The sequence below is a fragment of the Anguilla rostrata genome, chromosome 6, assembly GCF_018555375.3.
Source record: "Anguilla rostrata isolate EN2019 chromosome 6, ASM1855537v3, whole genome shotgun sequence".
Taxonomy (NCBI): Eukaryota; Metazoa; Chordata; class Actinopteri; order Anguilliformes; family Anguillidae; genus Anguilla; species Anguilla rostrata.
The window spans coordinates 39616889-39638137 of NC_057938.1; the positions used below are offsets into that span (position 1 = coordinate 39616889).

General features: G+C 42.6%; 1 protein-coding gene across 2 annotated transcripts in view; it reads left to right on the forward strand.

Annotated features, from left to right (window-relative positions):
* Nucleotides 1-3344: 3344 nt before the first annotated feature.
* Nucleotides 3345-21249, forward strand: part of LOC135257121 (BTB/POZ domain-containing protein 7-like) — a 47187-nt gene continuing 29282 nt past the window's right edge. For both annotated transcript variants that reach the window (XM_064339564.1, XM_064339565.1), the window contains exon 1: nucleotides 3345-3733. The gene's annotated coding sequence lies outside the window, so the exon portion shown is untranslated. The remainder of the gene's footprint in view (nucleotides 3734-21249) is intronic.

Here is a 21249-nt window from a genome sequence, read left to right on the forward strand (position 1 = left end):
AAATAAATAGTTTGAGATGAGTGAGTATTATGTATTAGCTTTAAATGAGGATTATGCTGTTAAATAAAATGATGACAATGATTTTAATGATGATGATGATGATAATGATGATGATGATGATGATGATGATGATGATGATGAAGAAGAAAAAAGCGCAGATGACCAGCTATAATGAAGGAGTAGAGGATGATGATGATGATGATGAAGGTGTTGGTGGTGGCAGTGTGGATGCTGTTCATGATAATGATCATGGTGATAACTGTTGCTCATGGTTGCTGATATACAGTAACAGGATGAGCCCAGTGTAGACTATGGTGCTACAACATACAGTGTATTACAACTTTAAGATGCCTGTGCACAAATGGTAGTTTAAGCATTAGTGCAATCAATTGATTACATGGCTGTACTTCTGAGCGCTCAGTGGATACATAAATTGTGTAAGACACAATACATGATGACATTCAAATAACATGTGAGACATGATTACATTACATATATTACATTACATTCATTTAACAGACACTCTTATCCAGAATGACTTACAGTGTTAGAGAACATAAGTGCATTCACTTGATTAATTATGCCAGGCCAGGCTAACAGCATTTCCAGACCAGCGTGTTCATATGCAACACAGCTTAATGCACATAACTCCATAAATGAAAATTTACGATACAAAGCAAGAACAAAAATCTAACTTTAGGGCCATTCTGTTGCGTGTCCTCTGTCATAAAGGTGAATCCTGGATATACACTACATTTTTAAAAGTATGTTGACACTTGAACATCACACCCATATGTTCTTGTTGAACATCTCATTCCAAAACCATGGGCATTAATATGAGGTTGGACCCTCCTTTGCTGCTGTAACAGCCTCCACTGTACTGGGAAGGCTTTTGATGGGGTAGAGGTCAGGGCTCTCTGCAGGCCAGTCAAGTTCTTTCCCACCAAACTCTGCAACCTTGCTTTGTACACGGGAGGATTGTCATGCTGAAACAGGAAAGGGCCTTCCCCAAACTATTGCCACAAAGTTGGAAGCACACATTTATCTAGAATGTCATTGTATGCTGCAGCGTTCAGATTTCCCTTCCCTGGAACTAAGGGGCTGAGCCCAAACCACAAAAAACAGACCCAGACCATTATTCCTCCTCCACCAAACTTTACAGTTGGCGCTATTCGGGCCAGTACAGTTGGCACTATGCATTCTGCCAAAACCTGATTCTTCTGTCAGACTTCCAGATTGTGAAGCATGATTCATCACTCCAGAGAACACGTTGTCATTGCTCCAGAGTCCAACGGTGGCGTGCTTTAAATCACTCCAGCCAGCGCTTGGCATTGCATATGGTGATCTTAGGCTTGTGTACGGCTGCTCAGCCATGGAAACCCATTTTGACAAATCGTTCTCGTGCTGACGTTATTTCCAGAGGTAATTTGGAACTCTGCAGTGTGTGTTGCAACCGAGGACAGATTATTTTTACACGCTACAATCTTCAGCCCTCGGCAGTCCCGTTCTGTGAGCATGTGTGGACTACCGTTTTGTGGTTGAGTTGTTGTTGCTCTTATACGTTTCCACTTTCCAATAACAGCACCATTGACTGCTGCAGCTCTAGCAGGGCAGAAATTTGAAAAACTGACTTGTTGGAAAGGTGGCATCCTGTGACAGTGCCACGCTGAAAGTCACTGACCTCTTCAGTATGATCCATTCTACTGGCAATGTTTGTAAATGAGATTGCATGACTGCATGCCTGATTTCAGGTACCTGTTAACAATGGGCGTCGCTGAAATAGCTGAAACCACTCTGTTTTATCTTATTGGGTCAACTAAACCTTGATAAGGTCACCACAGTGCATTACTCAACATGGGATGTGTGTGCTCAAAGGCAACCTTGAATTTCATAGGTGCAGAACATCAAATATGCAAATAGAGGCATTGCATGGAAATATACTGCCTCCCAAAATTATTCACACCCTTGATAAAGATGAGCAAAGAAGGCTATATAAAACAACATTACATCTTGAAAATGGAGGAATGGTGAAAGCCCCCACCCCCAAATATGTTCACTAATCTCATAAAATACTAAAGAAGATGACTCAGAGGAGTTATTCTTGCAAATGGTATTGAAAAGGGAGGTAGGTATTATTGCAATATATTTTTTGGTGGAAAATATTACTTTCCTCTGAGGAATTGTATTAATGTACAATAATATCATTTCCCCATTTTCAGTATACAATTTAGCGCATTACATGCTGTATATTGTCTATTTTTTATCATCTTCTTCGCTCATCTTTTTCAAGCGTGACAGTAATTCTGGAAGGCACTGTAAATATATGTGCCTCCAAAGCCGCAGTTGAAAGCTATACTTTCAAGACTTTTGTATACACAGTATTTTGTAGTTTTTTTGCTGTGAATAATCAATGATAAGGCCATCTAGACTGTAAAAAAAATGTTTTACAAGATTAAATATGTTCAGCTTGCCCCACAATCCGGACTGGTTTATGAAACAAAAACAAAGGACAATGATTAATTGAGGGAAACATTAAAGCTGAAAATGCATTCTGTTCCGCCCAAATGTTGTAATCAATATGTTTATGGTACATGTGTAGTGAACAACAAAAATACAAACATTTTTTCCTGTTAATCTCATTTAACTTAACGGTGAGCTTTGCCTGTGCTGCATAACTGACCTCTCTAAGAATGAACCTGAATAACCATAAATTTGAGAGGGTAAGTGAAGTCAATACATTTGCAGCACCTTCTAATGAAAATCCAGTAAGGAGTAGGGATTGAAACAGCTTCATCGCGATACAATAGTGATAGTGATACTCTGAACAACGATACGATGCGATTTCCATTCATTTCTAACAATATGATATGCAATAACAACCAATCATGAAAGAATACGATGCAATTAGCTGTGATGTGAATGTAACCATTAGATCTGACAGACTCCCCCCACCCCATTGACACTCAAGAGATCATTGAAATAAGATACATTACGCTATAACTTTCAAAGATGACAAATGCTTTAACTTCAGTGCCTCAGACGTGCCCGAATAAAAGTTTGCCATGTAAATTAACGATTCAACGTGATACGAATTACATACGAAGTTACGCCGTGCCGGGGTGGCATGCCCCATACCAATACAGCACCGAGAGTTTGGCAGTTCTCTGGGTCGATTTATACATTTCATATCGATGCAACTGCGGAAACAGTGATGCATCGACGTTTCAGTATGAGTGGCTTTTGAGAGTTAGCAATACGACCTACTTTCCATTAGGTGGAGCCCGAAACCGAGATCGGCTGTTATAAAAATCAAACGCACCAACCCGGAATTTTTCCGCCTTGTTACTTTCATGAAAGTCGCGAACCGTCCAGTAAACCGCGCCCGGATAGGCCATGAGAGCGACCAACCAGGCGCTTCAACAAAGACAATGTAACGAAGCAAAGGGGAAGGACCGCCTCCGAGTTTCTCTTTCCAAGAAAAAACGGAGGGGATATGAAAAAGTCAAATTAAAGTGGAATTAAAGAATGTCTCCTTCTCACAAGCTTGTTGGTAAACTGCCAGAGACGTCCGCCAGGGTTAGAAGCCTGTTTTTGTGGATTTGTGCGTTTTTCTGAAGGGTTTCAAAACTTGTCTGCTAGCGGAGAGCCAGCGAGAAATTGTGAGCTTGTGCGAGACCTGACGGAGTCTTCTTACTGAGAAGGGACAACAAATCCCGAAGCCATCAAACTCAAGGTAGCTTGGTAGCTGGTTGGCTATCATTTAACATCATGGAGGGTGTGCACTGCATGTTTAAGCACCCTACGGGTCGATTTTATTTGTTTGTTTGTTTTTTATTTATCTGCTATTGTAGGCTAACATGCATGCAATTGTAAACTGAAACTTGTGCTCTGCGTTGACTCATGAATGAGAAACATTCCAAGCGGGTGTAGCAACCAGTATACGCTACTAGATTTATAAATTAATTAAATTAACTGTATGGGACAGCTAGATACCTTTCTCTAACAAGCGACTGTGACTTGCTACTTTAGCAGAGCAGCTAATTTCCATCGCATTTTCTTAAGACCACAGATTGTCTTATTGTCAAAGTTAACATCATTTCTAATTACTGCGGTCGATAGCATAATTTTCCCCCAATTTGGCCAATTATTTTCCATAAATCGAGTATTTCCAGTTCGCTCCCGGGGAAACAAGCTAACGTTAGCTAGGTAGCTAGCCTACTTGACAGATTCCATGTATAAATAACTTGGCAATAGCTAGCAATGCGAAAATCACTGTAGATGCTAGCACATAGCAATAGATGGGTAACGTCGGCTAGTTTGCTAACATATTGCTGCTTTGCACTTTAGGTTTCCAGTTACCAATGCTAGTCGGATAGTTTTTGACTGGATATCTAGCTAGATATGTCTAGCAAAAAATAGCCAATCATTATTTTCTAACTAGCTACAGTTTATATCGCATACAACAGTATTTTTCCTAGCTAGCTAACTTTTCATTTCCCTGTCTCAGATTAATCGTTTAGTGTAAAGTAAGTCGGTTTACAGGCTTGAGTGAATTAACGTAAGCTAGCTAGCTAACTCCAGCTAATGTCCAACTAGTTGGCTAGCTAGTTTCAGTTTGAGGGGAAATCGGGGGGTCTGTCCGAAGTTAAGCTAGCTAGCGCTAAGGATGCTTTTTCCAAAGTAGTTTTTGTTCGGCCAGCATTCGATTTTCTTTTTTTTTTTTGCTGCTGATATCTCTTTTTGGAATGACAAGGTATACATCAGTGTTGGTAATTCTGGCAGCCAGGTGCGATGGCTTCACATCATTCCCGTCTTCATTTGATTAACGTTACGTATTGCTGATTGTAGTCGCCAGTGTACTGCAAATCGAGTTGGGCAATTTAGTGTACATTTCAAACTTGCTCCGAATACCCAGCTATATTAAACTGTACTGCGCTTGCAAGACAGCCTGTTTCGTGGATATCTGCAAATCGGCTGGCATTTCGATCTACTTGACTGCGTCACTGTTGGGACTCGAACCCATAACCCCTGCGTCCTGTCATTACTTCAAAATAGGTGTTGCCTTGGTTTTTAGGTTCACTTCCCTTTTAACATTTTCTTCTAGAATTGCAATACTGCTGTGAAGGAATTGCGATGCACTATTTATTTACACTTGCAAAATAGGGGATATGTTAATTTGAGTGTTTCTACCGGTTAAAATAGTATGACTATATTGAGGTGTTGCAACATTGCTTATATATTTTCAAAAAAAAAAAAAAATTAGGTAAACAAAGTCTTTGCTGACTTGTTTTGAAATGTTTTTTTTTTCTATTCCCTTCCATTTATAGTGCTCAAATCCACCCACGAGCCACCAGAGTAATCCACCATCTGTCTCTTGTTTTGTGCGAATTCCACGGTTGATTGGCACCTCTACTGTATTTTGGAATGGCTCGCCATCGTGGGCGAGGCCAACCTGCACGTTGCAAAGTACCTCGAGTCATCTGTAGATCCGCTACACCCAGGTCTTCCTCAGTGGTGTCTAAAACCATACCTGAGACGTAAACGACCACGTGGTGCGTGACTTTGAGTAAAGCCTACGAGTTTATCCGCCTCTTCTTTTGTCAACTGGTCTTGTTGATTCCGCCTGCCTGTCTCCTCAGTGTTCCCAGAGCTTATCCCCCGCAGTGTGCACATTTGATCTGAAATAAACAATGCCATGTAGTAATTACAATCGGGATGATGGCGGTCTTATGTAACTGGCTGACATTAAAAGCCCTGGGATATGAGGCGGATTCCAACGCGGTAGTACTGGCGAGGGGCGGTTAGCGCCCTGCAGAAATCCCGCACGCTTGTCAAAAAGAATTACATGCGAATTGGAAAAGGTTTCGCGTGACAATCTGAATCATGGGCTCGGCACTGAAGCCATCGGACTTTGGGAAACATTACAAAATCAGTAATGCCGGGCATGTGAATATTAAAAGGCTTCATTAGGAGTGCGTTCAAGCCTGCACTCCATCATTAATCAAGCACATTGTTGGCCGCTGGAAGCCAGGCTGCATAACAAATATGGATGTACTTAGAATTTTCCTGTTGGTGTTTTTTTTTTAATTTTTATTGTACACTGTGCCGTATCATGCATTCCTTTTAGGCCTAATTGAGCCCGCATGCTAAAGACAATGGTTCCATCTGAACTTGATTGTCAATAAAGCTTTTTTTGAAATCCACAAAACACTGACACCTGTATGTTAAGCACCAACGTAATGGCTGTTTGGCCTAGCATGTATCCTATTTCAAAAGGCCCAACAGACAGTGGTCCAATTGTAGTCCATCCACTGTGTCATCTCTGAACTGGCTTCCCCCCCCACTAAGAATATTGGTGTTTAGGATGCTTCATGTTATGTTGTCATGGCTAATCTTGTCCATCCATTTGTAATGTGGTTGAATCAGTTCTTTCACTTCAAAACATTTTTTTAGTGGAATAATTTAAGTTTGTCATTATAGGGTTTGATGGCATAAATTGTCTTTGAAAGACCGCATAACCTTACATGAATTTTAAAATGATTTTATCCAGTGAACATCCTGAGATTGTAGAACAGAACGCTCCGTTCCATGAGCGTGGCCTGATTGTGTGCAGATATGATTTCCTGAATATTAAATACATGAGATTATGTGAATTTAAATTTTGTGAGATTATATGAATTTAATTATATGAGAGATAAAATAACTTTGTTCCCATGAACTTTGAAACTTCCCTTGGTTGAACAATGTATACATGTAGCAGCTGCATTCCTGTACTCTGGAAAGATCCTGACAGTATACAGCTTAAATTAAGTGACTTTTTGGGCTGAAACTGTAATCTGTATTAATTTACGTGCTTAACGTGATTTCACTATATCTGATAGATACCTAGATATCACATGAAGAAACCAGTTTCCCAAATAAAATGTTACTTTTGCGAACATTCTTAAATTGAAGGGGACAAAAGCGCTTTGTGTGTGAAGATATAGAATCCAAAGACATTACATGGACACCCAGGTTTGTGGCATTGTGAATCGTTTGCCCTACATATTCAAAATGTGCGACACTCCAAGTGCCTCCCCTTATTATTAATCACAATTATCACATTTAAAAGGCCTTGAAAGTTGCCTGATTTGATAAATGTAAAACCCTTTCCTAGTTATTGCTCCCTCCATGTAATTCAGTGAATACATCGGACCAGTAGCACATTAATTATATTTTTATGGAGTGTCCTTGGAGAACACATTGGCTTGTAGGGGGAAGTTAATTTAGTATCTATAAAAATGTCAGAAATCCATTGGTGCTTTAATAATTGAACACTTTTGCACGGTAGTTGTACAAAGACTTCCATCTCTGCGCGTCGCCATTTAGAAAATAGTTAGACGTGCTGACCTTTCATGGCTTAATAAGAATAAGTTCATCATCCTCTGAACACCTACATGGATAGTCGTCCACAGTCATTTCTGCTAAATCACAATAAGATGTAAACTTGATGCAAATCCTTATAAAGGCTGTTATTCGGTGGCAACGGGTGTGTATTGTTACCTTTCATTCAGGAGTTTTGTTACCGGCTTAATATCAAGTAATTTCTAGAGTTTGTCTGAAGCCAGTATTTTCACCCAGTTTCATTTAAGCCTGTCCACAGTTTTCTCCAGTGACCCTATTCGTAGGCAGCAGACACACACAGGGGTGACTGCAGTAACCAGGATAGGGAAAAAAAAAGGAGGAGAAAGGACCTTGAGTTCCAGAATAGGAGCTTAAAGTCTCATCAATCATGTGCAAAAAAAAAAAATATAGAAATGAGATCGCTCTTTCCAAAATGGAGCTGTCAGAAATGTTTTGAAAGGATTGCCGTGCCATTGATCTAGTCCTCTGGTCCAACCAGCCATTTTTTTTGAGCCAGTCGGCCTCTAGAATTATTCCCAGAAAGCGCGTCAACAGCAATCGTCTCAAGTTTTTATCTAACGCGCCTTTTGTGCGGTTTACGGCCAAATCCATACGGTGATTTATTGAGTGATCACTGATTTTTAAACGCGTTGGGAGCAGAAGTTGGTGAGAACAAATGTGTGCGGCTCTGAAGGTGACACGAAAATGGAATCTTGTTCTTGCCTTATGGTTGCCTTAATAAAAACGAAAACGAAAAAGGCCACTGTCATTGTGTAGCCTAGATTTTTAATTTTAGTTTATTGGCCTGTAATTAAACCAACAGTAATTTGGATGTCGTCTGAACTTTCATGGTTTTTTTTTTTCCACGTTGCCTTGTCAGTGATTGCATCATTTCCTCTTTCCCAGTCGCATGCATCTTTAGAGCTGTGTCTCACGCCCTCTCCTACTTCAGCATTCCAACTCCGAATGACATCCATTCCGTATGAGCCTGTAACTCGTAGGGTTTGGCTGCAGTCATGATTTTGGTTTAACATGTCAAAGGCAATTGGCACACAGGAAGCATTTCCTGAGTAAAGTCGTCGACCTCACGCGGGCTATACCGATGGTCTGCCCGGGTGGTGAAGACCTGGCTCGCTGGGGGCTGGACGACTGTCGAGCTGAACGAGGAAATGGCAGTTATTACGGGCCGTTTATTCTCCTGGTAACGCCCGCTAATTCCGTTGCGGCCTTGACCAAATTGCTGACCCCCCGCCTCCAATCGCACGGTGTGGCTCCTTAGCCGGCGTTGTGGTATTTAACCCACAACCTCCTGCCCAGCGTTGCCTGAGTCATTGTCGCAGTAGTCATTCAGTCATTCATTCAAGCTAGGCGACAGAAAACCTTTATCTTGCATTCAGTTGACCTCCGAGGTGTCCGTTGTTGGTTCTCTCCTTTATCATGTACCAAGTCTTGTCTCATACCTGGTAGGACTTTGTCTTGTGGAATGAGTGTTCAAGGACAAGTGTAGTTTTCTCCATCAATCGTTGCTACACAAAGAACTCACTGAAAAAAAGCCCGCATTTGGTCAATCACAATTACCCCCAAGTTTGTAATATTGAATGTATCATTATTTTGCTTTATTTTGGTAAATGAGGCCTTGGCTTTTATTTGTCGTCTTAATTACACATCATATAAAATTTATGTTATGTTTTGGTACTGTAGCAAAGTTTAATGGAGGAACTAAAGACTATTTGCCTCTGGTAAGAATGGAAGAATGGAGGCCTATTTTCTGTTGACTCAAGCAGACTTGCAAAAACTATCCACTGACCACTTTGATGTGACCCGAACATCTGGTTGTGAAATGTTTTTGCAGTGCCCTTTCGATTTCAATACAGTAGGCCCACCAATTGCGCAATGTACTTACATTAAAGGTTGTCAGGCTATTCACGTACTAACCTGTGTTTGGGTGTACTTCAAGGGTCTGTTCCGGAGCCTTTCAGAATTTGATGAACAGTGCCTCGCAGCTACAAATAAGAGGTCAGATGGGTTTTTTGTTCCAGTGAACAAAAGCCACCCAGCCGTGTACGGGTGTGAAGATTTGTTCATTGTTGTGTTCCAGCCCTTTGCTCTTTGTGCGAGCGGCCCCGTCAGTAGTCATCTCTATTGTGCTTCTCTACCTTTTCTGGCAGGAGCTGTGCTTTCACGCTTGGGAAACAGATGGGCAAATCTCTCTACGGATTGCTCCCAATTTGTGACCTTGTGTTTTATTTTTTTATTTCCGGACACAGCCCGGCCATTTTATTCGAGGAAAATAAAATTGCTTGGTTTTGGGCTGTCATTCATTCGTTTAGCCTTTGATGCTAAAATGGCTGTCGCTCGACAAGAGGTTTATTTTATTGTTTGTGTGGAAATACGGAAAGCGATTGCTAGAAGTTTTGAAGTGGTGTGCGAGTGGTTATACCACTGTTGTGAGAAAATGGCCTGTTTGGACGGAGTTTCTTTGTGGGGGGGGGGGGGGGGAGGAGGGGTTTGGGAAGTGAGCGCTACCAGATCAGACTGAAGTAGGCCAGACAGCTCCTACTTAATTATTCCCTGTAAAACAAGAGTTCATTGTCGGGGCCAGTCGGTTGGTCTAAAGCAGCAGATGGGAGAACCACATGGAAATCTTACTTTGAAATTGGCTCAGCTCGCCCTTATTGTCGATGGGGAACGCTTGTCTGAAATGCTGGTCTTTGAAGACGTGGAGTTTGCGGCGTGCCTGCAACCTGCAGTCTAGGTTTGTTCACTTCTAGCAAATATTCAGAGTCTTACCCTAAGCCAGAGTAAATTCTTAACATAAAATGTCCAAATCAAAATAACCATTTCTGAATAGCGGCTGAACCAAACATGACAGAGTAATTTGGTCAGACCACATCATCACAAGCTTAATTTAATATATTTTTGAAGTCATTGTGAGATTAATATTGTGAATTTGAACACTTTGAACTTATGAAAAGAAAACCAGGAGCCTATATACTATTGACATCTGTTTAAAATACCCCAAAGCAAGGGTGCCACTGTTCTACATTCATCAATGCTTAATTGTGTTTATGTATTTCTGTATTTTTTGTTACCCCAAATGCTCTAATGGTCCAGTTAGTATTTGCCCTATCAGAACACTCAGGACTTAAAGATATAAATGTGCAATCATTGTCACCCTGAACTGAAAGGGTTTTTTTTTAAAGAAAAAATAATTGCAGACTTTCTTCTTTGCTGTTTTTTGGCTGGACCTCAGCAGTGGGGCCAGCCGTACAAACGCGAATGTCTGTGACTGACTGACTGACTGAGTGATGAAGTTACACCATTGGCCGGCCGGATCACGTGTGTTAGGTCCAGCCATATACTAGGTTTTAACCTGGTCTTGTTTTTACCCTTCTATTTGTAACTGGGAATGGCTCATGCAGTTGGCTCAAATGCCAGGTTGTGCTTCCAGGCAAGTGGCTGGAAGCCTGCGGTTTGGAAGGCGTCAGAGCGTCCCCAGCGGGCTCCATTAATCGCCACAGCGGCGATGAGAGGGGCATAGAGTAGAGTCTGTTTGATTTTTCCCACCCCTCCTCGCCCTCCTAATCAATAAAGAGGTCTTTCAAAGGCCGCTTTACACTACACAATGTGTTTGGCCTAATGCTGCTCTGGCAAAGGAGCGCATGCTACATTTCCCTTCGCCGCTTCCAACGACAAGACATTCCACTGATCTTTGGCTACACATGCGTGCACACACACACACACACACACACACACACACACACACACACACTCACACACAGAGGGATGATTTATAAACATTTAGCAATAACTATAACTGCTTCCAATTATCAGAATATAAACCATTGGCAAATGCAGTGTTATTTTTGGTTTCACACTGTAGCATTCTTCTTGTTCTGGAAAATACAGTTGTGTGAAAGACAAAATGGAGCCAAATTAAATTAATCGGTCAAATCGATTCATCGTATAGGCTATGCTTAGAGGTAAATCTCTTTATCTGTAAAGTGTGTTGCACTCAAAGCCAACAAACAAACTTGATTTCTCATGATATGCAGAACAGATTAAGGGATCCTAATGCCATGGTAATACTTAAATTCAGGCATGGAGAGCAAAGCTTTGTCTAAAAGTAAAAAAAAAAAAAAAAAAAAAAAACCTCTGAAAGTTTAGCAATAATTGAAATATTTGGAAAGATGTTTCAATGTAGTGCAACTATGTGAATTCATGTTAATGGTTCCAATCACTGTAAATCATGCATCCAATGTAAATATGTTTGTTCATGGCAATTGAATAATGGAGGAAACTGACAAGTAGCCTATATTACAAGTGTGCAAGGTCTGGAAGTAGCTAAATGCAGCAAACTTTACAACATGAGTTTTACAGCAAAAAGAGAGAGGTGGCTGTGGCAAAAAAAGGGTACTCAAATCAGTTTTTTTTATCAAACACAGTTAAATCCGAACTGTTCAACCAACAAAATGCACAAAATGGCCCAGTGTCCCAGCACATGGCCCTGTACTGGCCTGTCCACTGGCCCCATATATACAGGCAATGGAAGAAAAAAAACAACACAAAGCCACTTAGCCAGGTGCTGGGGCATATTCCACTCCTAGAACAGCCCAGTTATTCATTAGCATTAAAGCCCTGTTGATTTTACAGCCATTTTTGTTCAAAACTGAAGGGGAAAAATTAAATAGTTAGCTAATTCATGGTAGTGGCAACCCATTGGGTACTTGTGTTTGGCCCTCAAATACCTGGTTTTCTTTTCTCCCAGGTAATTAAATGAACAATTAGTGTTACTGGTTGGCCAGACTATCTTCAGGCCCAACTCCCTGATAAAGGGAGTGGGAGTGGCTGGGCCATGGGGAATATGTATGTGTTGGTCGCTGCATAAACCTCACAATCTCTGCAAAGTTACAGTGATTGTAAGTGAATATTTCTCAATACTTGGGACACAGTGAGCCTGTGTTTTGATTGGGCTAATGCCATAGGTCTGGAGAGTTGGTGTGGTTGTCAGTGTGAATATCAAGTTGTCTTATGTCAAACCATTTGTGATCTCATATTTTTTGTAAAAATTCACACCCACTGAAAGTTCATTGGCTTACTGTGGCCTGCTTTTTTTAGCATAGCAACATTTTTTGGATAACATTTCAAGAGGATAGTCCAGTTAGCTAATGAAAGTCCAAGTTTGGTATATCAAACAGATCTAGCAAATTATCTGAAAGGGTGGGGAATTTAATATGGTGGACTTTATATATAAAAGCTGATTTGTTCCTTGTAAGGAGATTGGTCACTGCATCATGTTTGGTGTCTTTACTTCATATGCTTCAGGAGTTAATCTTTTTGAAGTTTGCACATTCAGCTGCCCGTTATAGCTCAACTGTGAGGCCGGTTGGCGCCATATTAGCATAGCTTGCACTTATGCCAAGTTTAATGAGTTTTTCTCAGTCCCTGTTGACTGTGCAGCCATTTGTTCCTAACTGGCAGAATAAAAATAACCAGTACATGTACAATACTCTTTCAGCAGCTGTTCGGCTCGGACCCCTAAGTATTGGCACATTTGGCAATGACAGTCGTCAGTAACTGCCCCAGGACGACCTACCTCCGACCTCTGGTGTAATTGCTTGCCATCCGACTTAGCCGAATCCAGATTCAACAAAATATATTTGTGCACAGCGTGAAGATTCCCAAATTTAGTATCTGCTCATGGTTGGCCTCATTCAACAATGAATCTATTCACGAGTTTCTGCACGTAAACAGGATTATTTTTCCTCATCTGCTCAATAATGTTCAGTGAAGTGTGCCAGTGAACCCCTAAAATATTCCAGAATTTTAGCTGCCTGTGTAATTTTTTTCCCATCACTGTCCTCAAATGACAGAATTATAGGGAGCAGTTTTGACTGCAGGAAAGTATTAAGCCATCAAATCAATAACCGGGACCTATTCATCAGTAGGCTGCAAATGGCGGTCAGTTGAGGTAAGCCTATCCGTACATAAATAATTCAAGAGGTTTTGCCTCACTTTTGGTCATATAAGAAGCCAAAATCGTGTTTTTGGGAACAGTACAGTTGACGGTAAAACCGTGCTTTCTAGGAACTGTCCAATAGGCTTTCTCAGATTTGCATCTGGTTGATGATGTATGAGTAATTCCAGCATTGATTCGGCCTGAGGTCTTCAAATGGCCCGGGCCAGATCAATATTCCGATTACATGCCCAGCAAAAGCCCCGGAGGCCAGATCATTTGCTTCAGGGAAAAAAGATGAGAATTAGGCTAAAGGAAGGCCTCTCTTAGGACGAAAAATAAATAAATAAGACTTTCTGCTGCCTCTGCAGCGGTGCTCCCATTCCTTCTGTCCTTAACTGAGAGGCTAAAACGAGGGTCTCCAACAGAAAAGCCTGCCGAAAGGCAAGCCGTTATGCCTCACATTGCGGCAGTAACGTGTGGTATGACAAGTGTATATTTGCACCCCACCTTCGAGGTGCAATATGGTTATCCCTGGCCATTGAGCAAATGTTCCTCATGGGTTTGCTGGTTGAACTCTGGCAGACAGATTTTAAAAGGAAGATTTTGTTTTTCTCTATTCCTGCATCATTCCCATAATCCCCAGTTTCTATCCATGCCGAGTCAGTGGTTGGCGGGTTACGGCAATGGCATGAGCTGGTCTGACGGCTTCACGTTCACATTGCTTCTGAAGTTCTGTGTTCTTCCAATGAAGATGACCGAAACTCTAATTCGTTTGAGTGACTGACAGTTTGCATTAAAACGCAATTGCAGAGAAGTGAAAGTGGCTACAACACACACTCACATTCCAGTGTATAGGGCTTTAGGATTGAGCAGCATCCGGTTCATAGGGTGTCCAGCTCTCATAGAGAGCTACAGTAATCAGTTGATTGTAAATCGATGCCATCACCTTAAAAACCGATCTTGGATATAGGCTATGTAGAGTTTGAAGGGAAAATAAAAACAACTTCATAGAGTGCACATATTCCCCTATAAAACAGAAATTACGATTTCTCTGGACGATCTACATTATTATTACTGTCATATGGGACATGGTCTACTGGGGGCTAAGCTATTTGTTATTTGTGTCGCAATGTTCTGAAATGGCATTAATTGCTATAGGCTACCAATTAGTGTTTTGGCTGAGTGGTTGTTATTTTACGATGTCTGTACAGTGCTATTTATGAGCCAACTTCCATGTTGGTTATAAATCATTAAAACCAAGTTGAAGAATATGCATAAATAGTTTTGAGTTGATTTAAAGGGTCAATATTGAAATATTTTGGGGCGAAGCACAACATGATTCACAGGATAGGACCAGGTGGAAGCAGATAGTCGCAGCCTTATGTTCCACAGGGAACGAAGAGGAGTAAGTAAGTATTCAAATATTTTAAATTATTTACAAATGGTATTTATTATTGATAATATTGATTTAATAAATACCTTTCAGTGTTTCAATCATATTTATTTGATATTCCTATATTCCGTTACCTCTGCAATTTTCTATTTAGATAATTGAACCTCAGTGACTACTAAAACACACACTACCCTGGTGGGGTGGGGCCAGGTATGCCCCAGTAATAACTGGCTGATAACAAAGCAGGGATCTGTGATTATAGGTGCCAGGCAGCATTAGCATGACAATTTTATAAAGAACCTGTGCTAGTTAATGAGGAGCCATACAGCTTGAATCCACAAAGATGACAGCAGGGGTCCTGGACAGAGCCCTGGGGTACACCTTAAGAATGATGGGGTGGGGGAGGTGGGGCGTAGAGAAAGGAAACCTCCTTCTGGCACCTGATAGGTACAGTCTCCGGGGAGGGAAAGCCTTTGGCTATGCAGAATAATTCCTTCTCCCATGGCTTTAATTGCTTTAAATCTGGCTCAATTTGAATGTATGAGCTACTCTTCTCCAATGATTGAGCTTGTGCTGAAAGGAACCGGAAAGAAAGCCCCCTTGAGGCGTGAGCCTCCTCCCGACTAGGGTCAAAGATCAAAGTAAACGTCAGACTACAGCTGTGGACTGGCTAATTTATTTTTTCCTCATAAGAACTGCTTGTCGCGGGCGTGGGCGGATAAAAAGGAGAAGTGTTGTAGTTTTTTTTTTGCAAAGCAGAAGGATTTGAAGAAGAATGCGCAAGATCAAATGATGATGCTTTGACCTGTTTCAATTCCTTCACACCACCCATCCCTCCCCACTTCCCCAGAGGACCTGACATAATGGGCATCAAGCACCGTGTCTGGCCCTTCATCCTTTACCGACAAGCTCACTGGTTGTATTTTATTAAGGTTTGTTTATAAAGGCAAGATGCTAAGTGTGAGAGATGCATAAACAAGGCAGATGCTCTTACTCATACTGCAGGTGGGTGAGCAAATGCCTCGTGCCATGCTGCCTCATGGTAGCTAGGTAGTTGTGGTGGGATTCCATAAGCTGGGAGCTGTGTACTGTCATTTTATTTTTGGAGTGAGGTCGGAGCAAAGGCAGGGAATCATGAGGCTTGTCTGATAGCCATTGTGTTGTATCGGCTTCCACAAAATGCAAAATTCACCTGTCTGGACTGTTAAATTTCATAATGTGGAAAATGTATTAATTTTTATTTCAAAATGTTTCATAATTCAGTTCAAAGAGTTCAGTCATTGGGCTGCTGGGTGGCTCATCCTGTTAAGGCACTGTTCTAGTTTCTGGGACTGGTTTCAAATCTGGGTGTGGTCCGCAGCCCCGTAGGGAGATTCAGAATATAGGCATTTGTGGCACCCTAGGTAGGGAGGGTTTCAGTTGTCCTGGATGATACAGTGTACTCCACCCGCCCCCCCATCCCCTCCCGATCGATGGGTCACCCGTGTTCTGCTTGTTGGGCTGCGTGTGAAAAGTCTTCCTCCTACTCATGTTTGTGTAATCCACACTTGTGGACTGCGGAGTGGTAAGAATTTGCCATTGCGTGTTTCTCTCCTCAGTCGAAAGGGTAGTTTGCAGCAATGAGATAATGAATGCGACACTGATGATGAATATGATTGGGCATTCCGAATTAGGAGAAGAAAGGGAAAGCCTTTTCTAAAAAGTTTAATCACTGGGTATTGAACTAGTTTTTATGTCACAAAGCCTCAGATTTCTCAGTTCCGTAGTACTCTAACGACCCTCACTTGATATTTCAAACGTTTTACTGACACAGTGCTAATATATATCGGGGTTCAATTTAAATGACTTAAAGCCTACTCTTTCTTTCCATCTCCCCTTCTTTCTTACTCCTTGTTTTTTTTTCTTTCTTTTCTTTCTTGGCAGCATTACCCTATTTCACTGAAATCGGGCACACTTATTAGTCGGCCATTAATTTGCACGCACGACATCGCAGACAGATTAGCCTCGTACATTTTTAATGTCTTTTGAACACAGCGCTGGCAGTGGAGCATTCATCACGGTGGCTGCACGGGCCCAGCCGAGCGAGCGCACTGACAGCCTGTTAATTTGCTCGACAAATCAAGGGAACCCCAATAAAGAGTCCCGTTAACACCGACTCAGGGCTCGACAACAAGGTCACTAACTTTTTTTCACACAAAAATAACCGCTTTTTTTCCCCCAACAATTTAGAGTGCTTCTCGCATTGTGTGGCACTGCGTTTTTATTTTATCGTTGTTAATGTCAAATTACAGCGACCTTTGACAAGCATTGCCTTTGCCTTTAAGGCTCAGAACAGGTAGAGGTTAAAGCAGCGGCATTAACATATACGGTTATGATGTGTGAAGTTAATTAATGGTGCTAATTTAATTCCTGCCAACCTTCCTGTATTTCTTGTGAGTTACGTATTTCACACTTTTTAAAAATATATTTCTATTTGACGTATTATCGTATATTTATATTTCAGACCGTCCTGGAAAAAAAAAGGTGCTGTTTGCAATTTGCTTGTTTGACATCAGGTCTCCGAAATTATATCACTGTCATTAATGTTTTATAAAAAATCTGATGAAACGTTGATACTTTTCTTAAAGGCTCCATCAATAATTAAATTTGTTTTGCCGGAGCAGATTTTGATTGATGTTGACTTGCTCTTCAGAAGCATGCCTCGCGCTCGAAGTGCGAGGGCTATACATAGCGGATCTCGGAAGGGCTTGCTTGCCCTATCAAGTATCAAACCTCTTATCTGCCGAAATCGAACTGACGCATCCCTGCGATATGCTGTCTGCACGCATTACGATGATGTCGAATGTCTGTGACTCATTCGCGACTCGCGTACACAACTTATTTCTCTGGGTGGATGGAGCCTTGGGAGCCATTGATCTGCATTGTATCATGACAACATAGGGAGGCCATATATCCTCATATGCGTTTTACAAGGACCCTCACTCTTTAATAACACCCTGTCTCCACGCAATTTCCTGATAGTGCCTTTAAGTGCTTTTATACAAACTGTGCTTTCCGTTGTTTTGTGTACTGTCCTCTGTGCCCAGTGACCAATAAAATTTTCTTTTAAGGGATGATAAAGCTGATTGTGCTGTTTAAATGTAACTAACCAATCAAACACCCTTCAGTAGCGAGGCATTTGAAAATGCCAAAAAATGTTACTAGGGGATTTTCTGTAAACTCTGGCAACCGTTCGAACAGTGCTTTTCTTTGAGGTTACAAAGGAACCGAAAGTGTCCTTTTGAGAACAGTCTTTTTAAATAACAAAGCAGGTGTTTTAACAAGAATCGTTGTTTTAATTAACAAGTATATGGTTCACACAGCCAAAGGTAAGACGGCCATAAATATTCTTCGCCTAAGATTAACAAAAACCTGAATTCATTTGGACCTTACTAGGTGGGTGACATAGAACTAGATGACTAATTAGTTAAGAAATGGTTATCCAGCTAATTAATCTATCAACAGTAGTCATGGCTTGGAATGTGTATGTGATGGGTTTTTTTCTTTTTGACAGTCAACCTGAAAAGCTTCATGTCCATATTTTAAATCACACAAGTTTTACCTTTAGGAACATCCTGTTTCAGAATCTGCCGCCTACTCAAAATGGTCTTTGGGGTGGGAATGGATATTGGAGGCTTTTTACATATTTTATGGACAGCGTGCAACGATCTGTGACATAACAGTTTTCATGAGTCCATCAATTTAGGAAAGTGGGTCCTTCAAAGGATTTGGAAGGTCCTTTGCTTCTTCCACAGACAAGCGTCCCTTTCCTTTATAAGTTTGGATTTATAACGGCGCGGTTTGAGGATTCAGTCGCTTCAGTTAAAACGGCGTTCCGCCCCGCGGTTTGAGCTCGTGACCCCCCTAGTGGGTCTCCCGGTTCCAGCGCTCCGACCGCTACGGCCGAACGCCCACGAGGCCCGCGGCGTCAGCAGCCGGATCGGCTTACGGACGCGCGAAAGCAATATTTCTGCCGCGTCGAGATCCGGAAATTAGAAACGGCGAGCCCGTTCCCGGCATCCAGCCCCCGCGTACCTGCGGAGTCGTCTGCGGAGAGGACAGAGAGGGAGCTGACAGGCCAGGAGAAGGCGATATGCTTCGTATCAAACTTTCAATCTGGGAAACACTAGGCGTAAGCTTTGCCATTTGCGTTTGCAATCGTGCTTTCTGATCTCGGATGTCGCGTGCAAAGGCGCGTGTCATTTATTCAGCAGACGGTTCTCATCTTTATGATTTTGTGTTGTGTTTTATTATTTGGTGTTTTGCTGTAATGCAGTTTGTTGTCTTTGATGGACAGAGGTTCTCTCACTTGGTCCCTTTAAGTGAAAACAAATGTGTCTGCCTTGTTGAAAAATGCCACATTGTCATTCATTGGCTTCCCCCATAGGGGGGGATGATGGAGGTCGCTGTCCAATTAAAAAAATATCACCCCAGCAGCTGTTTTTGCTAATGAGCCCGGAATACAGCGATGAGACCTAACAAACAGTACATTTTGTATTATACAAGAGCTGCATGTAAGCTTTGGGGAAAAAAAAATATATATATATATATATATATAGTCCAAGGCTGAGTGCTAGTCTGCTCCACTGGTTAATAATCTGAGCAAATATTACATATGGAACATGTTTATTCTCCTGACATAGGGTTACATGGAGAATGCCTTTAGATGGCTTATGGTCAGAGCCCTTAATTGTTAATGGCTGCTCAGGACAGATTTTGAATAATGAGCATCGACCACATTCACGCAAAAACCTTCACCTGCCGCCACCCCTCGAAGCCACACGACCCGGGACGCTGGTCAGGAGAGAGACTCGTTTAACGTCTGACAGGTCCCGTTGTTGTTTTTCGACTCCGGCGCGTTTGGGCGCGCGTGCTCCTGCATCGTTTTTGGCGGTTCTCCGATTCGCTCTAAATTAGCATTCAGAGTTGAATTGTGTCAGTCGAAGATTTGTGTGCGTTTTTGCTGTGTTTTGTTTTTTTTTTTCTGTGGTTGTTTTAAAAAATATTTAACTATATTTAAGAGTGTACTTTCGGCGCAGAAGTGAAATTGCCGTCTGCGATTGCGTGCCAGCGCAGCTGTGCTCTCCGATGTCGGGGGGGGATGGACACAGTTGTCAGAAACTTTGGCCTGCCCGCTGTGTTTATGACAGATTTTCGGCTTCACAGGCAATTATCTGCTGGCGTGAGCGTTGGCGGGTGCGCGTTTGTGCCTTGTGTTTTGCGCGTGGCCGTGAGTAAGGGTTTGTCCGTGGCTGAGTGTGACTGTGGTCATGTGCGGCTATGGTCATGGGAGAGTTTGGCTGTGTGTCTGTGTGTGTGCGAGTGTGTGCGTATGTTTGTGTTGGTGTGTTTTTGTGTGTGTGTGTGTGCGTGTCTCTCTGTGTGTGCGTCTCTGTGTGTCACTGTGGTGTATCTGTGTGTCTTTGTGTCTCTGTGTCTGTGTGTATGTGTGTGTATCTGTGTGTGTCTTGTCTCTGTGTGTGTGTGTATCTGTGTGTGTCTGTCTCTATATCTGTGTGTGTGTGTGTGTCCCTATGTGTCTCTGTGTCTGTGTCTGTGTCTCTCCCTGTGTGCACTCATTGTCGTAATGAGAGAAACGCGTGCTCACTGCGTTGTGTGTGAAACGGCATCAGGAGCGTTCTCAGCCGTGTTCGGTCCTGGGAGATCTTCCCCCGTGGGCCTGGCAGCAGGCAGCAGGCAGCAGGCAGCAGGCCGGCGTGATTACATCAAAGAGATGGAGCTCTTATGACTCCGAGGGCTTTCTTATGACGGGCTACCGCCAGATAAACCGGTCGAAGAAAAACAAAGAGCCCGCTAAGAAACGCGGCGTTGAATTCCGGCGCGTCACGTGACTGTCTATGCCCCCCTCCCCCCTCGTCGCCGCTGTGATGCAGCCCGAGCATCGGTGGCTACGTTAATGACGCTCGGTTTCCGTCCCGCAAATTTAACACCGGAAAAGCTGCCACAGAAATGGCCGCCGTTGAAGGGGTGGCGCGGTTGAAGGGGTAGCGCGGTAGCGTCGCGGCGGCTCCTTCGGTCCGCCCGTGACCTCTTTGCCGTCGTCTCCGGTAGCCCCCCCCCGCAGTGGCACTCCCCCCGGCTGTGGCGGCCTTCCAGCCATGCGTAAACGAGCTGGCTCTCGCCGGCGGCGGCGGCGTCTGAAGTGATTTAGCCGCCGCGGCCGTCGGCGAGGGAGCCAGAACGCATTCGGGATAATGAGGCGATCAGAACCCCATTTGCAGCGACTTTACTCCCCGGTCTGGCAACCCAGCGGACGCCCGCGGCCCAGCTTAGCGACCCAGCGGACCCCAGCACTTAGGGAACTGGGCTTGTAACCTGAAGGTTGCAGGTTCAATTCCCATGTAGCAGACGACCGTTTTGCCCATTAAAGAAGGTCAATTGCTTCAGTAATATATCCAGCAGTATAGATGTAGACTATATTAAAATGAGAAGGTCGCTTCACCTGAATTGGCTC